At 42.4% G+C, this 24,124-nt stretch overlaps 2 long non-coding RNA genes across 2 annotated transcripts in view; one reads left to right on the top strand and one right to left on the bottom strand.

Moving 5' to 3' along the window:
* LOC119565081 overlaps nucleotides 1-24,124 on the top strand; it is a 313,090-nt gene that overhangs the window by 199,587 nt on the left and 89,379 nt on the right. The window lies entirely within an intron of this gene.
* LOC122466855 lies at nucleotides 302-5,469 on the bottom strand. Its single transcript, XR_006292748.1, has 3 exons — nucleotides 5,416-5,469; nucleotides 3,196-3,297; nucleotides 302-1,129 (listed from the first exon to the last, which is right to left on the bottom strand). It is a non-coding gene; the product is annotated as an uncharacterized LOC122466855 (long non-coding RNA).

Below are 24,124 nucleotides of genomic sequence, written 5' to 3'. Positions count from 1 at the left end.
TGTTTGTCAACATTCATCTACATAGAAGAGGCATTCGCTCCTAGTATTCCATAACCCCCTCTGTTCACAAACCCCACAGCCTCCTCTACATTTTAGGTTTCATCCACACCGTCTGCTCTTTCAGTTGTAAGAGTTGTAAGTTCATTTTAAGATATTTCTGGAGAAGGTGCCATTGGGATCTAATAATCACAGCTTGTAGGATGGATAGGGAGTGGGTGAGTGGTGGGACCCCAGGCATTACTTTGTATGGGGCACTGCAAAACCTAAACCCAACTGATTTCCATCAGTTTACCCTTTAATGTAGAAATAAGGATCCTTTCTCCCTCTTTTAATTTTCAGATCAATTCCATATTACCATGTCTTCCAGGATCAGGAGACATGAATCACTGGACCCTAATGTTAGTTTCTATTCAGCATCTTCCAAAAGATTTATTAATTTAATGTTGGCTTCCCTGTTAATCCCCATATACCAGTAACAAGTACTGGGAAGTGTCGATTTTCTCACATTTGTTGTCCTGTCCAGTACATGCTTGGAGGCCAGGAGATATGTAATGTTAGAGTATCATCTCCTGATGTTCTTTAAAAAGGTTTATTATGAAGCTGTTTCTGATATTATGAAATGTTTTCAGTAAGTTGGTATGATTTGGGAGGTGTTAGTTCCTTCCAATATTCAGCTCAGTACAGTCTTATTGTTCTCTAGATAGATTCTGGATAGGACGGGAGATTGTATGTCTGAGGGAATTTGTAATGGGATTATGATGGTTTGAATCCAGCCCACATTGGTGGTGACTGAAAGCCACCTATGTGAAAAGCATTGGTGGTCTTGGTCCAGTTCCTAGAGGATAATTATTATTCACAGTTGACAAATATCCCCATGTCTGACAATAAATGGTACCTTTTTGGCAGTCACAGCAAAGGACAAAGGATTGTCCACCCTTTTACCTGGGTCTTTCAGGTCAGGGTTTGAGTCACATTAATGGAGCCCGGTGAAGAAAGCTTGAACTGCCACTGCCTATGATTTGTGTTCTGTGTCTTTCTCCAGGGGTGTCCGCTTGTCGCCTTTCACACACACTAACCACATTTTGAACCTGTAGCACTGTTTGCCTCCAATGCATTGGACTCAGGAATTCTAAAAGAGAAAGTTGAAATACTCTACTTTAAAAAAAATTGCATTCCTTTCAACAAAGATTTTAATTGTTAATAACTGGAATCCATTGCAGGCACTGAATATTTAGTTTTAGTTTTAAAATCACTTTTACCATAGAACTGTTGATCGGAATCCCAACTGATGAGCACAAAAAGCAATTGCAGACTTAAGTCTTGCATATGCTGAGCTTTTTACCTGATTTCGTCCATCACTTTCCCGCCACCATTGTAGATGCACTAGGGAAATTCCCTAGGATAAACTGTAAGCTGCCATTTGCACTGGGATAGCTAACCCTGATTTCAAACAGGGCTACATATACCAGTGCTACTATCAGCTTTAGAGCCGGTTGAAATTTTTCAAACTAAGAATATTTTTGTTGAAAAATGGCCTTTTTCCTAAGCTGCGAATTTTTGTGAAAAAAGTTCATTTATTTGAATTTTTACTTTTTTTTATCAACATGAAAAATTAAAAATTAAATTGTTTTTTTCTATTTTTTAAATGTGTATAGTTTTTGTCCTTCTTTGTAAGTTGCAATGGGGGGGGAGGAAGAGGAGAGGAGAGGAAACCCCCAAATGAAAAATTTCAAAAGTGAAAATTTTGGCTAAAAATGTTTGTGGCAAAACTTTGAATAAATGAGAAGTTGTTCTTTTTCTAACAAAAAAAGTGAGTTTGAAATTGAATGTTTTTTTAACCATCTCTAGCCAGCTTTGCTTGACAACACTAGCAGTTACATCAGTGCAGATATATCAATGGCAGGCCAGCAATGGCAGAAATCAGGACAAATTCCCAAGGTAGACATGGCATGAGGAGAATTTTTATGAATATACAAACATGCATACCAACATTTTAATGTACCCACTATTCCAGATAAAAATTCAGTTCACAACATGTAGGAGAAGATTTGAGACATTAAGTCTGGTGCAGTCTAACAAGAAAGCTTAATTTGTACTTTCTATGTTTATTTATAGGTATGGTTTTATTATGAACAGGATGTTCATCTGATCAAATGCAATGATGTAATTAAATTGCTGCTTGTTGAGACAGGTTGTATACTGCTTATTAAAAGTAAATATAAATAAATGTTTGGAGATTTGTGTATTCTGAAGCAGTTCTTGATATTGGACTGAACTATTCTGGTAGATAAAATGTATTAACCCTTAGAATGCTGCAGAGGAGTATATTAATCCTCACCACGGTGGATTAACATAGACAGTTGACATAATTTGTTTGGATTTTCAAAAGGCTTTTGTTAAAGCCCCTCACAAAAGGCTATTGAAGAAACAAGGTAATCATGGGTGAGAGGTAAAGAACTGTTATTGGTTAGAAATTTGGGTAAGAGGCAGAATACAAAGAGCAGGAGTAGACTTTTCAATAGAGCAAAAGGGTAACAGCGAGGCGCCCAACGAGCTGTGTAGTTTAATATATTTGTTAACGATATGGATACATTGGTAAACATTTGAAGATTACACAGAATTATTTAGTTTAATGGAAACTAAAGATTTCGATGAGGAATGTTGAAGGAACGTAGCAAAGCTGAATGGGCAGGATGATAGCAGATGGTATTTGATGTTGACAAATGCATGGTGTAATGCCCATTGGGAATAAAATAGTCTGAACTCCTCATTCACATTGCTGGGTTCTAAACTAACTGTAACAACTCAGGAAAAAGACCAGTCACCATTGTGACCAGCCCAATGAAAGTAGCTGCTTAATGGTCTTAAAAATAGATTATGTCTGGTTAATATACATGTATATAGCATAGATGGATCTTTGCAGTTGTATGGCATTGGCTTGGCTAGCAGCAATCTGTAGATTTTCATGTTGAACTCTGGCACCTTGGAATAAGCTGGAGCAGAACTAATATCTCTGCATTGTGTATCTGAGTCCGAAGAGATCTGAAGTTCTGTTTATTGATAGGCAATGAACTATGTTTGTGACTGGAGAGTGTTTTTTTTTTCCCTATTGCAGAAAAAATAATGATTGAACTACTTTTATTTGAGGAGAAAAGCAAACAAACCAAATAACTCCGTATTAGGCTCAAAATTCACCTTAGGCTCTTTATCTGCTTTTTTCATCCAGTTTTCTCCTTGCTTTATTCCCTTCTCTGGCCTGTAAGGATTTGTCAGCATCACTGCCCTTCAGAACGTTTGCTGTACACGGGCGGGCAGCAAAATATTGGCTAGTTTAATGACATACTCCTGCTCTCTACAAGAGCAGCATTCATCATCATTATTTAAGAAAATCCCTCATCTCCGGTAGACAGGCTCAAACAGATTATTACATCCACATCTTATCATGAAAGTGGTTACATCTACCTAGAGGTTACCAAGAGTCAACGTACATTTTACTACTATTTCATAGAGAATTAATGTATTGAACTGCCATGTTAGTTAATTATCTGGATCATTGACCTTGATACCTTAATGGAAAATATCGTTCAACCATTGCATGGCAGTTCATGCAGAATTAGTTTTGCATTCAAGATGCTATAATTAAGGGTTATAAGCTTCATAAACTATTAGGAACAAGGAAAGGCCATTCAATCCAATTTGCTAGGCCACTCTTGGTCTACGTTAATCCCACCTTCCTGCTCTTTCCTCAAATATATATTTTCTTTCTTTTTCCAGACATAACTCTGTGTGCCTTGAACTCATTTACTAGACATATTTTGTTTCAATTACTTTCCTTAGTAATATATTTCATATATTTATTATCCTTCTCATAATGCAGTTCTGAAGTCTCTATTTACTTATAATTTCTAGATGGCCATCTATTTTTGAGCCTCTTGAATATTGTTATGCTCCCCTTATAACTACTTGTCAGTTCTGTTCTTAACTTTGAAGACTTCTAGTAGGTCTCCTGCAGACTCGACTTTTTCTGTGGAAAACAGCCAGACTCCCAGACTGTTGCCTCATAGCTTAGTCTTGGAATTAGCTCTATTGTCTTACCTTGTATTGTTTCCAAGACACACAATTTTAGTATAATTCCTCACGGTGAATGAAAAACTTAGAAAAAAAAAAAGCACCCACATTTTGTTTATAGATCAGAATCTTATGTTCATGGCCAAAACCTGCTCAATGTCATACAGTGGGATAGAAATGTCAACAAGTATTAATGGGACACTTTCCAGTCCCTCCTTTCCCACAGGTTGGATATATCAATGGAGATGCCTTTGATCAGTATTTCAATCCCTCTGCTTCTACTCCTTGCTGGAAGCAAGAACTGAGCTTAGAAAATAATTGACATAGGAGGAAGTTTCAGTTTATCAAGACATAGGCCTGGGAGATATAGGTATTGGGTGGCTTGGTTCTGATTTCTCCCTGATGCTTCAGTGGGTATGCATTAAGTGGGGATAATTTTCAAGTATGTATGCATGCATGGTAATCTCAGGTAACTAACTGACAAGCTTTTAAAGGTTACCATGGTATTGGAACAGTTGCCGTCTTTAGTAAGAAGCAAGAGACCATCGTTATGGAACTGAGGTACTCGGGGCTTGTCTACATGTAAAACACTACAGCGGCACAGCTGCGTCATTGCAGCTGCTCCACTGTAGCACTTCAGTGTAGACACTCCCTATCCCAACAGGAGTCGCCACAGTTAATCCCCCTCCCCGAGAGGTGGTAGCTAGGTTGACAGAATTCTTCCGTTAACCTAGCACTGCCTACACAGGGACCTATGTTGGCTTAATTAGGTCGCTCAAGGGTGTGGATTTTTCACACCCCTCAGTGACATAGTTATGCTGACCTAATTCTCTAGTGTAGACCAGGCCTCAGTCTCTCACAGAACACAGCTGGATCGACAATGCTGAAGTCTCTTTCTTGTTTGGGCCTGTAACGGGGCACAGAGTCACCCAGCGGCACCTCCTGCTGGCCATCTGGGAATTAGCTCTTTTCACCAGCTCCAGAGCACCCTCTGCCAGTGACTCACCGTTGCTAGCTCCCAGTGTCCTTCCCAGACCCTGGTGCCCTTTTGCCTGGGGTGCTGCTCCTCCAGGCAATACCCCCCAGATCTGGGTCTCCCCTCCCTGGGGAACCCCCACCCTGCCTCAGCCTATTGCCAGTCACTATCTAGCCCCCTTCCACTAGGGCCGATTGCAGTCTGTATAAGCCAGTCACCATAGGCAAGGGGGGTTTGGACCTGCTACCTCCGCCTACCCTTGGGCTGCCCTGTTGCAACCCCAGTACCCTGTTTTAGGCCATCTGCCAGGCCTGCAGCTTTTCCAGTCTGGAGCCTCCCAGCTCCTCTGGCCTTCCCCAACCCTGCTTCACCTCAGATATCCTAGTATGCTCCCCGGCAGCCAGGCCCATCTCCCTCCACAGCTAGAGGAGACTCTGTGTGCTCCTGGCCCACTGCTCTCTTATAAGGGCCAGCTGGGCCTTGATTAAGCCAGCCGCAGCCTGATTGGGGCATGGCCCCCAGCTGAGGCTGCTTCTCCCAATCAGCCCCGCTTTTCCTTCCCTTCCATAGGCCTCTCCCCGGGCTGTTTTAAGCCTTTCAAGGCAGGAGCGGGTGACCATCCCACTACAGGGCCCTATGTATGAGTGACAGCTTTAGTACTGACTTTTTTATACACTCAGAGTTAGGCAGAGACCATGGAATTGGGTTACAGACAGATTAAACCATTAATTTAGAAAACACTTTTTTGTCTATGTATTTTTAGCTCTTGGGGCTGTTGGTCTGTAACTGTAGCAATTTTTCAAAAACTGTGAGCAAAAAAATGACAAAATACTATAAGATTGAAGTACCAACAAGTAAACATCAATGTGTGATATCAGGACTAGAAAATAAAGCAAATACAGTAAATCTGTGTACATATTTTAGTGGATTTGATGTATAATACAGGTAGATGACTGTCCTATACTATGTCTTATTTGCTACACTTAATGCATCACATCTTACAGACCACAATGAATTGTGCTCCTGTATTAATTACATTTTAAGTGATTTCCTAAGCTTTGGACCATTTAAATATCTGATTCTGTTGCAGAGACAGTGAATTAGAATTTCACACAGTGACTGCTATGTGAAAGAATTTAAATAATAAGCAAAAGCTCTCCATTTTCAGTGTTCTTTCAGCCATTTATTTCTATTAGTATTGAAGTAGGTGTTTTGCAATATGCAAACATTCCTAGCAAAGGCAAAAGCAAGTTGGAGAGTAGGCAAACTTGTACAGAAGAAATATATATGATTACAGAATTTCTCAGGATATGTATGTTAAACTTCCAACGTTAGCTTCAGAAGAAATCATCCTTGATATAAAAGAAAATCACTGCAGCATTCAAAAGCAAGAGCATACAATACTATAGAAACACTTATTAGATGGAAATTATAGGATGTATTCTGGGTTGTTACATTAGATTACTGTACCTTTTAATGAAGGATGATGTTCTAGACCCTAGCATGCTAAAAGAACATTAAGGATCTGAGGTAAACCTGCAAACGCAAAGGTAATTCTGAATATAGCGTGATATTTTGGTATAAAACATTGTCTTTATTTATCTCAACAAGTCAGGTCTAGATATTGCCTCATTGAGGTGATTTATGGATGCAGTGTTGCAATTGCTGTGAATTTCTCTGCTGTTTCTAGTCTTTGGACCCACATCTGAACTTTACAACATTTTGAGTTTTTCTTGTGCAATAGCGAACATAATTAGTTAAAACAGTTTTATTCATAAGGCTGTAGGGAAATCAACAGTGCCCTTGAAGATAGAAAGTGCTACAAAAGAGTTAACTATTGGTAATAGTGCTCTTAAAAATCCTATACTACATGTTGTAAACACCTTCATGGTAACTTATTTACTTCACAGTTCTTCAACCAAATGAAGCAGCTTTTCAAATACATCTCATATACTCATGTGAATGTTTTGGGAGTATTTTAAATGGATGCTATTGATCCGATAGATTAATTCAATTTTATTTAGCCCTTAACATTTTCTTTGCTGTGCCCCCGCAAATACAGCACATTGCATTAAATACTAGGTTCTCAGCACTGTCTATTAAAAAATAGGAAAAGGTGCATTATAATAGAGCTGGTTAAAATTTTTCCATCAACGTTTTTTAGATGAAAAATGGTTATTTTGTGAAAACGGATTTTTTTTAATGTCAGTTTTCTGTTAGTTTTTTGGGGTTTTCGTAAAAAAACAACAACCGGGGCACAGATAAAATTTTTGGTTTTACTGAAAATGTTTGCACAACCAGACAATCTTTTCAAGCATTTCCTGTGTTAATAATACCTAGCCTTTCCTCAGTAGAGTGCTTTACAAAGGAAATCAGTGTTAGTATTCCCATTTTACAATTGGGGAAACTGAGGCACAGAGGTGCAATGACATGCCCATGGTCACTCAGCAGACCACTGCACTGGAGTTCATTTTTGCAGGGATGGACTCCAGGCAAAACTCTGGATCCAAACACCCTGAAATCTGTGCTGTGGATCTGACATTCTTTGCTGGCCAGGTCCAGCAAACCCTCACACACATGAGCAGTGTTACTCAAGTGTGTAAATATCTGCTGGATGAAGCCCCAAAATCCAGGTTGCAAAATGTTCCTCCTACCTTCACTCTCAAGCTTTTGTGGCTCTAATTTTCATTGTTCTTCTTTTTTAGCTCAGCAGCAAGAGAGGAGAAGGGAGCAGGTGCAGGGAGCAGGGTAGAACAGTAAGGCTCCTTCAAGAGAGGAAAATATTCTCAAGCATGGGGAGAAAAAGAAACAGGCGGCTATATGGAACTAGTGCCTGCAATGGGGGACTAAAATCCATTCCAAACAGTGCTTCAGCTGCTTTATCTGCACACCTCATTTGTTTGCATAATGTGAGAAATTGACACATTGTGTTGCATTAAGGATAAGAATCTCATTATTAGTCCCTGCAGTTTGCATGGACCTGCTCTCCTATGTACTGTAATTGGTCAGGTTACAATGCTGGACAGTCAGGCTCCAAGCACATCATCAAACTGGTATATGGTTCTTATTGTCCTGGAGCACAGATTCTCTACCCACTCTTCACTGGCACAGATGTTGAACTCACTGCAGGAGCTGCCAAATAAATTCAATGCTGGTTGAGTCAGATCTGGGGAGCAGCTGTGTTTGACACTTCGGGCAGCGCAAGACCCTTTCCAACCCCAAAAGGTCCTTATGATTAAGACACACACACTTCCACAGTGTCCCTAATAAAGAAAGAGGCAGTAACCTAAACAGCGAGAAAGAAGGGCACAAGTAGGAGCTAGAATCCAGGAGAGTTACTGTCTCACTTCAGAGGTTTTGAGAGCAGACAGCTGGATCTCACTTTGTCTTGATTCACTAATGACAGCTGCACTTCCTTGCTCATGGAGGGACCTAAACAGAAAGGTCAGTCCTTAAAGAAGAGAACTGCCAGGAGACTTGCTCTGCATTTTCCCCAGGAGCTTGGAAGTTTACCAATGTTGTATCTGAAAATCCAGGTTATTTCTGTTTACTTTGATTTATCTGAGTAACCAGCTTCTGAGTCAGAATTTGGACCACTGGGTCCTATGTTGAGATAATAACAAACCCAATAAATGAGGCCCCTTGAAGGAGGAGGCCTGACTGTTGGTTTAGGGGAGCTGCTAGTGATTGTGCAGGAGACTGGAACTAGGGTCCAGCAATATACCCTGTCATAAATATAAAGGGAAGAGTAACCACCTTTCTGTATACAGTGCTATAAAATCCCTCCTGATCAGAGGCAAAATCCTTTCACCTGTAAAGGGTTAAGAAGCTAAGGTAACATCGCTGGCACCTGACCCAAAATGATCAATGAGGGGACAAGATACTTTCAAATCTGGAGGGGGGGAAAAAGGCTTTTGTCTGTCTGTGTGATACCTTTGCTGGCAACAGATCAAGGATGCAAGGCGTCCAACTCCTGTAAAGTTAGTAAGTAATCTAGCTAGAAAATGCGTTAGGTTTTCTCTCTTTTGGCTTAAAGAAAAGGAGGGCTTGTGGCACCTTAGAGAGTAACAAATTTATTTGAGCATAAGCTTTCGTGAGCTACAGCTCACTTCATTGCATCCGAGCTGCATCCGATGAAGTGAGCTGTAGCTCACGAAAGCTTATGCTCAAATAAATTTGTTACTCTCTAAGGTGCCACAAGTCCTCCTTTTCTTTTTGCAGATACAGCCTAACACGGCTCCTACTCTGAAACCTTTGTTTTGGCTTGTAAATTCGCTGTGCTGGAGGCAATGTGTATTCCTGTTTTTTTGTCTTTTTGTAACTTAAGGTTTTGCCTAGAGGGATTCTCTATGTTTTGAATCTGACTGCCTTTAAGATTAACTTCCATTCTGATCTTACAGAGTTGCTCTCTTATCTTCTTTTGTTCTTCTAATAAAGTTCTGATTTTTGAGAATCTGATTGGATTTTTAAGATCCAAAAAACCCAAGGCTGGTTTGTGCTCATCTTCTTTATTCTCAAGCCTCCCCAGGAAAGTGGGTGTAAGGGCTTGGGGGGATATTTTGGGGAAATAGGAACTCCAAGTGGTCCTTTCCCTGTTCGTTGTCTAAATCACTTGGTGGTGGCAGCATACTGTTGAAGGACAAGGCAAAGTTTGTGCCTTGGGAAAGTTTTTAACCTAAGGTGGTAAAAATAATCTCAGGGGGTCCTTCATGTGGGTCCCCACATCTGTATCTCAGAGTTCAGAGTGGGGAAGCAACCCTGACACACCCATTATCAAACTCAGCAAAAAAGCCTAGGGTACAGCCACAGTCTCAGATTCCATGAGGCTCAGACAGAGCTCAGGTGCGTTAGAGATGAAAGAGTTTTGAAAGGGATATAAACCCTCAAGTTTAGGACTTAAACCCAATAAGGATTTGCTCTGCTTTGGAGTCAGTATCAGAGTCTTTTGTCTCTTAGGACTTCCTGTTTCTGTCCTAGAAGATGGAGATGCTGGAGCAGCAGACTGTAGCATGCTTAAATTATTATTATTTTTATTACGGTAGGGCCAAGAGACTCCAACTGAGATTAGTGTCCCGATGTGCTAGTGCAGTAGTCACCAACTGGTAGCTCACGATGGACTGGTGACTGAGACCGACTGTCAGAGGCTCCACAATCGTCCAGTCCATCATGATCTAGGGTTGCCAACCCTCCTGCAGCCAGCTGCTAACAGTCTGGCAGCGCAGCAGGGCTAAGGCAGGCTCCCTGCCTGCCCTGGGCCCCCGTCACTCCCAGAAGTGGCCAGCATGACCGGCGGCAGCTCCAGAGGGGAAGGGGAGGGCCTGGTGGCTCTGCACGCTGCCCCCATCCACAGGCACTGCCCCCGCAGCTCCCATTGGCTGTGGTTCCCCATTCCCGCCCAATGGGAGCTGCAGGGGCAGTGCCTGCAGACAGAGGCAGCATACAGAGCCACCTGCCCTTCCCCCCACAGGAGCCACTGCCGGTCATGCTGGCAGCTCCCGGGAGCCGCACGGGGTCAGGGCACGTAGGGAGCCTGCCTTAGCCCCACTGCGCCGCTGCCCAGACGCCACCTGAGGTGAGCAGCGCCTGGCTGGAGCCCGCACCCCCTCCTGCACCCCAACCCCCTACCCCAGCTCTGAACCCCCTCCTGCATCCCTACCCCAGCGCTGAGCATCCCCCACAGCCAAACTCCCTCCCAGAACCTGCACCCCCAGCCCCTCCTTTACCCCAACCCTTGCCCCAGTACTGACACCCCCCAGACCCAGACTCCCTCTCAGAGCCTGCACTCTGAACCCCTGCCTGCACCTCAATCCCCTGCCCCAGGCTCAGCCTGGAGCCCCTCCCATAGTCCGAACCCCTTGGCCCCAGCCCAGAGTCTGCACCCCCTCCTTCAGTCCAAGTCACTGCCCCAGCCTGATGAAAGTGATGAAGGGTGGGGGAGAGCGAGCGACGCAGGGAGGGGGGATGGAGTGAGTAGGGCGGGGCCTCAGAGAAGGGGCAGGGCAGGGGCATGGCCTCAGGGCAGGGGCGGGGCAAGGGCATTTGGATTTGTGTGATTACTGTTATTTCTACATTTTCTTCACGATAGATCCTGGGTTGCATTTAAATTCAAAAAGTGATCTTGTGCTTAAAAAGGTTGGAGACCACTGTGCTAATGTAATGCACACACCTCCTGGGTATGGTGCTCTGTCCTATCTAGTGGCACCTAGACCACTTAGAGAGAGATTAATGAGTCTGCTACAGCCTTAGCTAAGAGCCATGTGGCTTTTAGCTCAGGCAAAGAGGCTCATGCACTAAGCTCCAGGGGTCCCAGGTTCAATCCCACCTGCTGACAACCAGGGTCTGTCGGTGTTACAAGTTGGGGGCTCATTTGGGATTTCAACTGGGAAGTCTCTGAAGCTCAGGATGCACTTCATCAGCTAGGGGAATTATGTAACCCACGCACCTTCTGAGTGTGGTATTCTGTCCCAGCAAGTGGCACCAAGACCACTTACAGATTAATGAGTCTGCTCTACTGCCTTAGCTAAGGGCCACATGGCTTTTAGCACATGCAGTAGAGGCTCATGCATTTAGCTCTGGAAGTCCCACATTTGATCCCGCCAACCGACGACTGGGGCCGGCGGTGTTACACTAGGCATTGTGCCAGCACAGGAAGGGTCAGGCCCCGCCCCAAAGAACTTACAGTTTAAATAGACAAAGTAAATATTATCATCCCCATTTAGCAATTGGAGAGCTGAGTCAGAGAAAAGTTAAGTGACTTACCCAAGGCCACATACAGAGTCTGTGGCAGAGACCCAGGTCTCCTAAGATCCAATCCGGTGTCTTAACCACAAAGCCATTCTTCCTCTCTTAAGAGTTGTTGTCTATGCTGTTTGATCAGTGCACGCTGCTTTCAGCATTTATCCTTTCTAATTACCATATCCCTATTAAGTTTCCTGTAGATGATGTAAAATGTCAGGCTAAAAAACACCTGAACGCATGTCAAGAAAAATACCACCGCTTTTCTGAAAGCTTACTATAAAATAAATAAATAAAGCAGTACTAAGAAAAATTACCAGAGGTGTCATGAAAGGTTAGCTTTAGGCCAGAGAAATGTTACTTTTCATTTCTGTACAGTACACGAGAATATTTTGTGGCCTAACGGTGCATGAATAATGTTTTATTAAAATGTATATCTTTAAGCTTTATTTTATCAGGTTCTTCAAGGCTCGGCATAAAAAAGGTTTAACAAGTTTGACACATGCTGATTTAGCATTTATACCACATACCGAATCTGCTGCTTTGTGAGGGGAAAATAGGCCAGCTTTCAAAATACGAACACTGTGAAGTATTCAAAGCGAAACAAAACAAAAGGGAAAGTCGGGAGAACCAAAAAAAGCAAGCCATTGTCATTCCAAAATGTTGTGTGGGTTGCCAGAAAAGGGCTTTGGACTAACTTGGAGGATTGATTGCATTAACTTTTGCAGCAGCTATTGTCTTGGGATCCAAGTGCTGTGATAAAAAATGAGCATGCAGAGCCAGATCCAAAGCCCAGTGAAATCAAGTGGATTTCCCTCATGGTTTAGAGTGGTCACTGGATCAGACCCTCACTGGGCCACTTTACTGCTGTATTTTTGCAAAAAAGAGAAAGCAAACCAAACAGCTGAAAAGTGGCAACAGATAAATGAGCCTCATACTGTGGTCACACACTAGGTCAGTGGCAAAGCCAGGAATAGAATCCTGATTCTCAGTTCAGCACGCTGTCCACTAGAGCCAGTGTTTCTCAGCTCCCAATCCGTGGACTGCTGCCAGTCCCCAATAATTCCCTGACACAGTTTAGGAAGGCAGCAAGGCGGTCCCTGGTATCAAAAGGTTGAAATGCACTGCACTAGACCACAACTTTAGTTGTCTTAATGCCACGGAACAGGCTCTGACACACATACTATCAAAGGCAAGGAGTTCCATAAGGGCAGCTCTCTTCGTGAAAGAGCTCTGTATTCATCCTTGAATTTGGTCAAACCACAGAAAGAGTATTCCAGCAGATCTGAGTAAAGTCTCACAGGTAGCCACATCTGAGGTGATTTGGGGCCTTTAATGATGGTCAGCAATACCTTGAATGGTAAAAACCTAAGTCACAAACTCATTTGTGGTCTAGTGGATAGGGCAGTAGAAGAGGAGTCAGGAAACCTGGTTTCTATTCCCTGCCCTGCCACTGATCTATTGTTTGGCCTTGGGCAAGTCACTTAGCCTCTGTTTCATCTCTCACCTTCTTTCTTTCATGTTTATTTAGAGCATACAGTCTCAGGAGAGGGGCAGTGCCTAGTACAAAGGGGGCCCAATCTTGAATGAGATCTCAAGACACGACTGTAATATAAATAGTATTACTAACACTTGAGATGGCGCTAACCAGACTACAGGGTGCAACCATGTTAGGGCTTTAAAATATGTTTGCATAAGCTTTTCATACAGTTTAAGTGCTCATAGTCAAAAGAAGAAAGAAAAGCTTTCTCAAAGGGGGCCCATGTATATAAAACATCGAGAAAGCACTTTATAATCTCCTTTTTTATTATATTTGTATGTATTATTTGTATTACCATAGCACTCTGGGAGCCTCAGTCATGGATAGGGCCAAATTCACAATCCATTTTGGTCAATTTCATGGTCATAGGATTTTTAAAATTGTAAATTTCATTATTTCAGATATTTAAATCTGAAATTTCATGGTGTTGTAACTATAGAGATCCTGACCCAAAATGGGACTATGGGGGGGTCACAAGGTTATTGTATGGGGGTCACGGTATTGCCAACCTTACTTCTGTGTTGCTGCTGGCAGCAGAGCTGCCTTCAGAGCTGGGCGACCAGAAAGCGGTGGCTGCTGGCCGGGTGCCCAGCTCTGAAGGCAATGCCACTGCCAGCAGCAGCGCAGAAGTAAGGATGGCAGGGTGTGGTATTGCCACCCTTACTTCTATGCTGCTCCTGGTTGGGGTGCTGCCTTCAGAGCTGGGTGCCTGGCCAACAACTGCCACTCTCTGGCCACCCGGCTTTGAAGGCAGTGCAGAAGTAAGGGTTGCAATATCATGACCCCCCTACAATAACCTTGCGACCCCCCCATAATTCCCTTTTGGGTCAGGACCCCCAGTTTGAGAAACTCTGGTGAAATCTTTCAGAGTAACAGCCGTGTTAGTCTGTATTCGCAAAAAGAAAAGGAGTACTTGTGGCACCTTAGAGACTAACCAATTTATTTGAGCATAAGCTTTCATGAGCTACAGCTCACTTCATCGGATGCATACTGTGGAAACTGCAGAAGACATTATATACACAGAGACCATGAAAGTGACAGAGGATGTGGAAAAAGCTAATGTACTCAATGCTTTTTTTGCCTCTGTCTTCACGAACAATGTCAGCTCCCAGACTGCTGCGCTGGGCATCACAGCATGGGGAGTAGATGGCCAGCCCTCAGTGGAGAAAGAGGTGGTTAGGGACTATTTAGAAAAGCTGGACGTGCACAAGTCCATGGGGCCGGACGAGTTGCATCCGAGAGTGCTAAAGGAATTGGCGGCTGTGATTGCAGAGCCATTGGCCATTATCTTTGAAAACTCGTGGCGGACGGGGGAAGTCCCAGACGACTGGAAAAAGGCTAATGTAGTGCCAATCTTTAAAAAAGGGAAGAAGGAGGACCCTGGGAACTACAGGCGAGTCAGCCTCACCTCAGTCCCCGGAAAAATCATGGAGCAGGTCCTCAAAGAATCAATCCTGAAGCACTTACATGAGAGGAAAGTGATCAGGAACAGTCAACATGGATTCACCAAGGGAAGGTCATGCCTGACTAATCAAATCGCCTTCTATGATGAGATTACTGGTTCTGTGGATGAAGGGAAAGCAGTGGAGTATTGTTTCTTGACTTTAGCAAAGCTTTTGACATGGTCTCCCACAGTATTCTTGTCAGCAAGCTAAATAAGTATGGGCTGGATGAATGCACTATAAGGTGGGTAGAAAGTTGGCTAGATTGTCAGGCTCAACGGGTAGTGATCAATGGCTCCATGTCTAGTTGGCAGCCGGTGTCAAGTGGAGTGCCCCAGGGGTCGGTCGTGGGGCCGGTTTTGTTCAATATCTTCATAAATGATCTGGAGGATGGTGTGGATTGCACCCTCAGCAAATTTGCGGATGATACTAAACTAGGAGGAGAGGTCGATACGCTGGAGGGCAGGGATAGGATACAGAGGGACCTAGACAAATTGGAGGATTGGGCCAAAAGAAATCTGATGAAGTTCAATAAGGATAAGTGCAGGGTCCTGCACTTAGGACGGAAGAACCCAATGCACCGCTACAGACTAGGGACCGAATGGCTAGGCAGCAGTTCTGTGGAAAAGGACCTAGGGGTGACAGTGGACGGGAAGCTGGATATGAGTCAGCAGTGTGCCCTTGTTGCCAAGAAGGCCAATGGCATTTTGGGATGTATAAGTAGGGGCATAGCGAGCAGATCGAGGGATGTGATCGTTCCCCTCTATTCGACATTGGTGAGGCCTCATCTGGAGTACTGTGTCCAGTTTTGGGCCCCACACTACAAGAAGGATGTGGATAAATTGGAGAGAGTCCAGCGAAGGGCAACAAAAATGATTAGGGGTCTGGAACACATGACTTATGAGGAGAGGCTGAGAGAACTGGGATTGTTTAGTCTGCAGAAGAGAAGAATGAGGGGGGATTTGATAGCTACTTTCAACTACCTGAGAGGTGGTTCCAGAGAGGATGGTTCTAGACTATTCTAAGTGGTAGAAGAGGACAGGACAAGGAGTAATGGTCTCAAGTTGCAGTGGGGGAGGTTTAGGTTGGATATTAGGAAAAACTTTTTCACCAAGAGGGTGGTGAAACACTGGAATGTGTTACCTAGGGAGGTGGTAGAATCTCCTTCCTTAGAAGTTTTTAAGATCAGGCTTGACAAAGCCCTGGCTGGGATGATTTAATTGGGGATTGGTCCTGCTTTGAGCAGGGGGTTGGACTAGATGACCTCCTGAGGTCCCTTCCAACCCTGATATTCTATGATTCTATGAAACAATACCTCCTCCCACCCCACTCTCCTGCTGGTAATAGCTTATCTAAAGTGATCACTCTCCTTACAATGTGTATGATAATCAAGTTGGGCCATTTCCAGCACAAATCCAGGTTTTCTCACCCTCCACCCCCCCACCCACAAACTCACTCTCCTGCTGGTAATAGCCCAGCCAAAGTGGCCACTCTCTTTACAATGTGTATGATAATCAAGGTGGGCCATTTCCAGCACAAATCCTGGTTTTCTGCTGGAAATGGCCCACCTTGATTTTCATACACATTGTAAGGAGAGTGGTCACTTTGGATAAGCTATTACCAGCAGGAGAGTGAGTTTGTGTGTGTGGTTTTTGGAAAGGGGGGGGGGTGAGAAAACCTGGATTTGTGCTGGAAATGGCCCACCTTGATTATCATACACATTGTAAGGAGAGTGATCACTTTAGATAAGTTATTACCAGCAGGAGAGTGGGGTGGGAGGAGGTATTGTTTCATGGTCTCTGTGTATATAATGTCTTCTGCAGTTTCCACAGTATGCATCCGATGAAGTGAGCTGTAGCTCACGAAAGCTTATGCTCAAATAAATTGGTTAGTCTCTAAGGTGCCACAAGTACTCCTTTTCTTTCTGGTGAAATCTGTATAGTATAGGGTAAAAGTACACAAAAGACCAGATTTCACAGAGGGAGCCCAGATTTCACAGTCCGTGATGCGTTTTTCATGGTCCTGAATTTGACAGGGCCTTAATCGTGGACCAAGACCCCATTATGCTAGATACAGTACTCATAATAAGTAAACATTCAGTGGTATAATAAAACAGTAGTGGTATACTTCAAATTCTGCCCTTTTCCTGGGGAATCTCTGGGAATTAAGATGTCTCATAATTTCCTCTAGTATCTTAAACAACTTTAAAGAGTTTTAAACACATAGAGTAGAACCTCAGAGTTACGAACACCTCAGGAATGGAGGTTGTTCATAACTCTGAAATGTTCGTAACTCTGAACAAAACGTTAGGGTTGTTCTTTCAAAAGTTTACAACTGAACATTGACTTAATACAGCTTTGAAACTTTACTAGGCAGGAGAAAAATGCTGCTTTTAACCATCTTAATTTAAATGAAACAAGCACAGAAACAGTTTCCTTTCCCTGTCATATCTTTTTTTAAAACTTTTCTTTTTTTTTTTTTTTAGTACTTTACATTTAACACTATACTGTGTTTTCTTTTTCTTTCTTTTTGTTTTTTTCTTTTTTGGTCTCTGCAGCGGCCTGGTTGCGTACTTACGGTTTCAAATGAGGTGTGTGGTTGAGTTTGTAACTCTGAGCTTCTACTGTAAGTGTCTTTTCAGTTCAGATTAGGTGTATGTAAACGGGCTACTTAAACATCAGTGGAGGGCAAGACTCAATTTACTTGTTTAAATGACACATTATACTGCTTGTGGGCCACATCCTTCCAGAATATTCATGTGAGTTTTCTCACTGACTGACTCCAGGGGTGTTTGTGTAAGCAGCTCCATGTTACCACCAGAAAAATATCATTGGTCAAAAAACAATGTGAAGCAAATAGTTATTAGTGGAAGTATTATTATATGGACATATACCCATGCTCTAAGAGTTAATGTGCATCCTCATCTGCAATGATCCCAAACGATCAATATGAGTCTGTATGTTAAAACCCTAACTTCCGTCGCTCATCCATTTTGAGCTTTTAAGCTCCACATTTTACTGTAAAGCTTCACTCTTCCTACATCTCTGCCAAGATGGAGACAGGAGGAACTCGCCTCTCATATGACCAATTTTTGGACCTCTACTTCTCGATCCTTTAAACAGTAGTGACCCGATCTGCATAATAGTGTCTCAACGTGCATGTTGAAGATGTGGTCGCTGATTCGTGATGTCTGTAATTTTGTGTTGTGTCTCTGACAATTTAGACCAGAGTGGGTTTTCGAGGTTTCTCTGTTTTCCTTACTTTAAGATGCCTCAACTTCATAGTGCTTTGATGCTGAGAGGATTTCAGTCATCCCGTAAGTGATTAAAATATTTTGGATTTAGATTGAGTTTCCCTGCCAAAACTCTTTCCAAGCTTGAACAGATGCACAAAGTGCTCCTAGGGATCACTTCACCTTCCAGCTGTTTAAGTGGATGCAGACACCCTGCATAACAATTCAGGAGCAGGAAGCAATGGTAGAAAGCAGGAATATCACATCCAATTGACACTTCCATAGTATAATTTCTTTTATACGCAAACCTTCACAAAGCAGCACAATAGAGTGGAGTCACGTGAAGCATACAGCATGTTTTTGATGAAACCAACGCTCCTTAAGTGAAAGATCTACCAGGAACAAAAGACTATGGGGAGTATATGCCAGAAATTCTGTAATTTACTTTTCAGCTTTGTGAAAGCATTCTTTGTTCTGTTGAAAAGTGAGTGCTTTGTAGTTCTAGCCAATGGTTTTTATCGTAGCTCTCTCATCTACTGTAAGTCTTTCCTTAGCAGCCTACATTGGCAAAATAATAAAATAAAAAGCAGGGTGAGAGGGCAGTGTTTCTTGCGATAGCTGGTGAGGCAGTGTTTACTGAAATTGTAAACCATTTTGTCTGTTTTCAAATCATCTCTCTAGTGTGGAACAGCTTCACGGTCTATTGAAGATAGCACAACTCTATAGAACGACTGCCAAAATGTATCCACCTTTTTTTTTTTTTTTTTAATTGCCAGATGATTCAAAAGTGGATTTGAAAAATGCTGAATGTCACCTAGAAACAATTTAGGGAAGAAGATAAGTTTGGAAAAAGAATCTGAAAGTTGGCCAAATTTTTAGCTTTACTGTAAGGGAGTAGATAAGGAGATAAGATTCCTGGGGCCCTGTTTTTCAGAAGGGCTTTGACAGTCTAGCAGGAGTAATCTGGTAAATGAGAAAATTGTCTCCAGATATATAGTGCAAATCCTACCAGCCCTGCAGATCTGAAATTCCGGACATTAAGGCAGCCAGTTTTTTCAGTTACTTCCACAGGAGATTTCAGCTTTTACTTTAGTTTAGAACAGCTCCATTATTTTGTTCAGGTGTCATGTGCACAGGATATCCCTTTTTCATCTTCAGAGCACTTCAAAGCCCCATGAACTCTGTGGCACAAAAGGCCCAAATTTCACAGCAACAATCCTTAAATTCCAGAGCAAGGACTCCTAAATTATGCTGTAGTGTTAATTGATTCTGCTGAGATCCTTCATTTCCCATTTTTCCACCCCACACAAACTATGGCCCATAGTTGAAAATGCTCATTGACATAAAGTTCCTTGATGTATTTTTGTCAATTATATTTGAGAATGGGATTTTTCCTGCTAAGCTTTCCAGATGGTGCATCTGACTTCTGCAGGATTCAAATTCCACAGTGTGGCCTGGTTCCTTTTCTCCATGTGTGAGGGAAAGGGGGAGCTTGTACCCAGTGTCTGATTTATCACCCCAGCTCCCTGAGCCTCAGTGGCTGCACTGTTCTTTAGGGATACCAGTTCACACTTCTGCCTCTGTCCTCCCCTCCCCCACTTCCTGACTCTAAACTGGACTCCGGCTCTTGCTCCGTGAGCCCTGCTCAGGGGATCCCTGTCATCCAATGAACACCTCCTTGTGAGGAAAACTGGAGAGCAAGAGGCAGCAGATCCTGGCAGGGTATTGAGACGTTGGGGTGGCAGCTATCAGGCTGCATGCTTATTATTCTTGAAAATAAGCCCAGTTATTTAGGAGCTGAAAAAATGGATTAATTCAAGGCTCCTGGGTTTTTTTAATCTTGGACTAAGGACTTTTTTGGCTCTGGTCTCCTGGTTGGTGCTGGTCTTCAACTAGTGAAACAAGCATATAAGAATCAGTATTGTACAACGGTAGAACAGAGCTCTCAGAAAGCCAGTCCTCCGTTGTAAAGCTGGGTTTAACCAATGAGAGTTGGGCCTCGAACTCAGGGTATGTCTTCACAATAGAGTTAGCCTGGGTGATCTACACCCAGGCTGAGCAGCTGGGTTAGCTTTGCCCAGGTGTGGACAGGCAATCTGTAAAGCCATACCCAAGTCACTGGGTCCTCACTGCTGCTGCACTCCTCGTGTTCACTGCTAGAACATACCGCATGGTTCTCTGTGCTACGGTAGGCTGAGCAGCTCTGTAATTCTTTCCAGTGAATTGTGGACCACTTGTCTGTTATTCTGGGCACCCGGAGAGAATTGTGGGAAGTATGGGAGGATATCAGCTCCCAGTGGGTTTAGCCTGCATCCTCACTGCAAAGGGAGTGGATTACAAGCCTAAGTAGAACTCGAGTTCCAACCCACACACCTAGCTAGGCCAATTAGCTGGGGTGTAAAGCACCACTAAACTGGGTGAGTGGTTTTCTGTGTGGACAGGAGTGGAGTTAGGTACAACACCCAGATAAGAGCCCAGGCTAACTCTGCAGTGAAGACAGACCCTTAGCTGTTTGGGCAACAATTTATGTCTAGTGAACATACAGGTTTAATTCTGAAACCTCCTTAATTGTTTTAATTTTTAATCATGATGTGTATATGGGAGGTTATTGCTAATGTCTTGGATTTTTTTTTTTATGTATTATGAGTCCCAGATTTTCCATGCTAGTAGCAGCCATCTATCTAAAGATATTACACCATACACGCTGTATGAATTTTATTACACTGAGGGGGGAAACAGATGGTATTTCAGTTTATTTGCACCTCAAAGAACCTTTAGTTTCTATATAAATGTCACATTTTGTTATTTTGGGAAAGAGAGAGTGCCACAAAATTGTCAAGTTTGGTAACTTTCACTCAGTGAAGGGTTTCAGAGTAGCAGCCGTGTTAGTCTGTATCCACAAAAAGAAAAGGAGGACTTGTGGCACCTTCGAGACTAACAAATTTATTTGAGCATAAGCTTTCTTGAGCTTTCGAAGTGAGCTGTAGCTCACAAAAGTTTATGCTCAAATAAATTTGTTAGTCTCTAAGGTGCCATAAGTACTCCTTTTCTTTTTTCAGTGAAGGGTGTTTCACATTATTCTAGGTTTCCACTGTTTTTGTGAATGAGTGTTATCCGTCCTTCCCAGATAGGGAAATGGGTCACCAGAGATATGACATGACTTGCTTAAAGTTATGCAGGAAGATTGTGACAGGAACTGAACCAAGATAACCTGTCTAGAGCCTTATTTAACCAACAGCCATCCTTTCCATTCAACACCTACAATGGATAGAAGTGCATATTTCAAGGAACTGATTTGAAAGCATGGAGTAATATGCGCTAAAATATTATGCCATTTGGACACCAAATAATTTAATTTGTCTTTCCTGAGCTCAGATTTATATTTTAATAGCTCATGCGATGGAAGTCTCCTTCTTAGCATGTGAATGCAGCTGCGTGGTTTGAAAACATGACATTCACACCAAAGTGATGGTTAAGGTCATTATCTAAGTTTTTTATTTCCTGGGTGACATAATGGAGGCCGCCTGAACAATGAGCTTTTCATTGGCTATTCATAAGGCCCTCTGGGCATACACTGTGTGACCTGACACGAAATGATGGAAATGAAAAGACAGAACAATATGCAGCTTTGGCATCTCTTTCCAATGTGGCAGCGGAGGGGTTAACAGCTGCTATGTTTTTGAGTGTTCCAAAATTGACCCCTGACTCCCCTGAATGGAATAAAAGGAAACAGATTGCGGGGTGTGACCAGCCCTTTCTGAAAATGTTTGACAAATACAAGGAGCCTTTATTTTCTCCTTTCTTTCTTTCTTTCTTTCGAGTTGGGAAGGGGAAACCTCAGAAGTTCTTTTCCTCTGCCAAAGCCTCAAAATTAAATCACTTTCTTCTTGGCCAATAGCATGGGATTCAAATGTTCGGTACATAGACTGCACATGGTGAGCTGCAAATATTTAGGGGGCGTTAAAGTGACAGTCTTTTCAGAGACACTGCAAAGATTTCTCTGATGACAAAGTATGCTGTAAAAGTCACTCTCTGCTAGGTGAATAGGCATAAAACCACATCTTTGTTCATAAGCTTTTTATTGTGCCAGTTGTCATCATGAGCAAAACCTGAAAGTACTTGAAATTCCATTAAAATCACATTCACATATAAAAATGCCATCTCCTTGAAAGTTTGTCTCTGTAGACTTTGTTAAAGTGAAAAGTCAATATGTATGAGACACATTTATGTAATTTAAGATGAATGGTTAACTGTTAAAGTGCAGGTCTTGCACAATTATGCTGGCTGCTGATCTAAGAAATGAAACACTTACCTCTGGAACTGTTGGTTGAAGTCAGCTTCTGAGTTGTTTTGTGTGATAAGATGCACTGAATTTCAGATGATTTGGCTATAGCGTATCTATGGGTATAAGTGATCGCTAATTGTCTTATTGGTGCTCAGCCACAGTAAATAATCCCACCCTGAAAGCGGAAACTGTCTTTAGAATTTACTGAATTCTTGTATTTGGATAACGCTGCTTTTTTCAAAATTCTTCCATATTTGTGCGTATCCTTGTGCATCTTTTAAGCTTACGGCTTCCAGTTGTGGTGAAAGCAAATGGTGTATTTAACTGAGTGAGCCTGGAATTGTTTTTAAGATTCTGAATGCACTCAGACAGCTATTAATATTGGTGTGTTTTGGTTGCAACAGAATGATTAAAAACTGGGCAGGGTTTTATCACTCAAGTGGGCCAAGAACAAGTGCATGGGTTCCCAAGTTTAAGCAGTGTTTTGCCAATGATAAAACATTTGTCTGGTCAAGAGCAAAGGAAAATGCATTTTCAATTAGTCATGACATTGCTTAAAAGAAGAGGCATTAGGCACTGTGGAGAGAAGATGGGAGTTGGTAACATGGGAGAGGAGAGAGAGCAGGAGGCAGACATAAGAAGAGCCTTTATCAGACCACAACAGACAGCAGCTGAGTTTGAGGCCATTCTTGAATAGAGATAAGCTTTTGTTTAGCAATTGGCTCCCTTGGGAGAGAGGAGGTTTAATGGTAAAAGGAGACCTGTGTTTCTTCCAAATAACTTATTATTTCTGCGTGTGTGAAGGGACATGCTTATAGGATGGAGTGGGGCTCTGGGAGGATGCTAGAAGTGCATATCATATACTCCTCCCAACTGCTGCTTTATAAGCTGGTTATTGGTCATCCTGGCTGAAAATGATTCCTTTTGAGACTTTCCTCAAATCTCTTGGACAAGATGCCACCCCTGCAAAAGAATTAAATAGCTGAACTAAATTTGCTTTACTTTCCTCTCTGACACGGTTAAAACCTCAGCTCAACAGGCTTCTGATGTACAATCATCTGGAGAAAAAAAAAATCACATTGTGACACAAAACCAGCCTGAGATATGCTCAGTGGCTATCGTGATTTATTTAAAAAAAAAAAAATTGTTAACACTGTGTCCTGTACTTGACCTGCAAATGCTTGGAGCTCACTGATCTAGGACTTTTTTGACTGCTCACAGTGTAGCCAGCTGTCTAAACGAGAGAGGGTTATTTTGTTAAGAGGGTTGTATGTGTGTGTTATTTTGACTTTTTTTTAAAAAAAAAAATCTAACATTGAGGAAAATCTTGGATGCGGTATGTGTGCATATTAATCATATGAATGGAAAAGTGTGACTCTCTAATTGATGGTGCGTTCAGTACACATTACAACAAGGCAGACCTGAATTGTATGATAAGTAGGCTGGAATTCTTTAACGGGTAGAGGAAAATTTCAGCTCCATTGCCTCCTGGCTAACTGTAGTAAATTTACTTAGTAATATTTTACAGATGTCTTCGTCATTGCCATTTCTTGGCAAACAAGCTAAAGTTCTTCCCATTTAAAAAAAAAAAGCAGCTTTGAGGGGTAAAGTCAGAAACTACAACAGCAAAACAATTTGGCTAAAAGGGGCAACTGTGAAAGCATGAAAAGCAAGTAATTTTATCAAGTGCTTTTTGGTTTGGTTTGCATTCCCTCCCACAGCTAAATATGTTACCTAAACTACTTGCGTCTGTTTTGGAAAATCCATTGCCTGTTGCAAGTTTCTCTATGCTAAACTTAACCTTCTACATTTTATTTTTAGAAAGCTTATAGTTGCTTTATTCAGT

This window comes from Chelonia mydas, chromosome 1 (assembly GCF_015237465.2).
Source record: "Chelonia mydas isolate rCheMyd1 chromosome 1, rCheMyd1.pri.v2, whole genome shotgun sequence".
Classification (NCBI taxonomy): domain Eukaryota; kingdom Metazoa; phylum Chordata; order Testudines; family Cheloniidae; genus Chelonia; species Chelonia mydas.
Note: the sequence above shows the minus strand (reverse complement) of the source record. Positions and strands in the feature narration are given on the sequence as shown.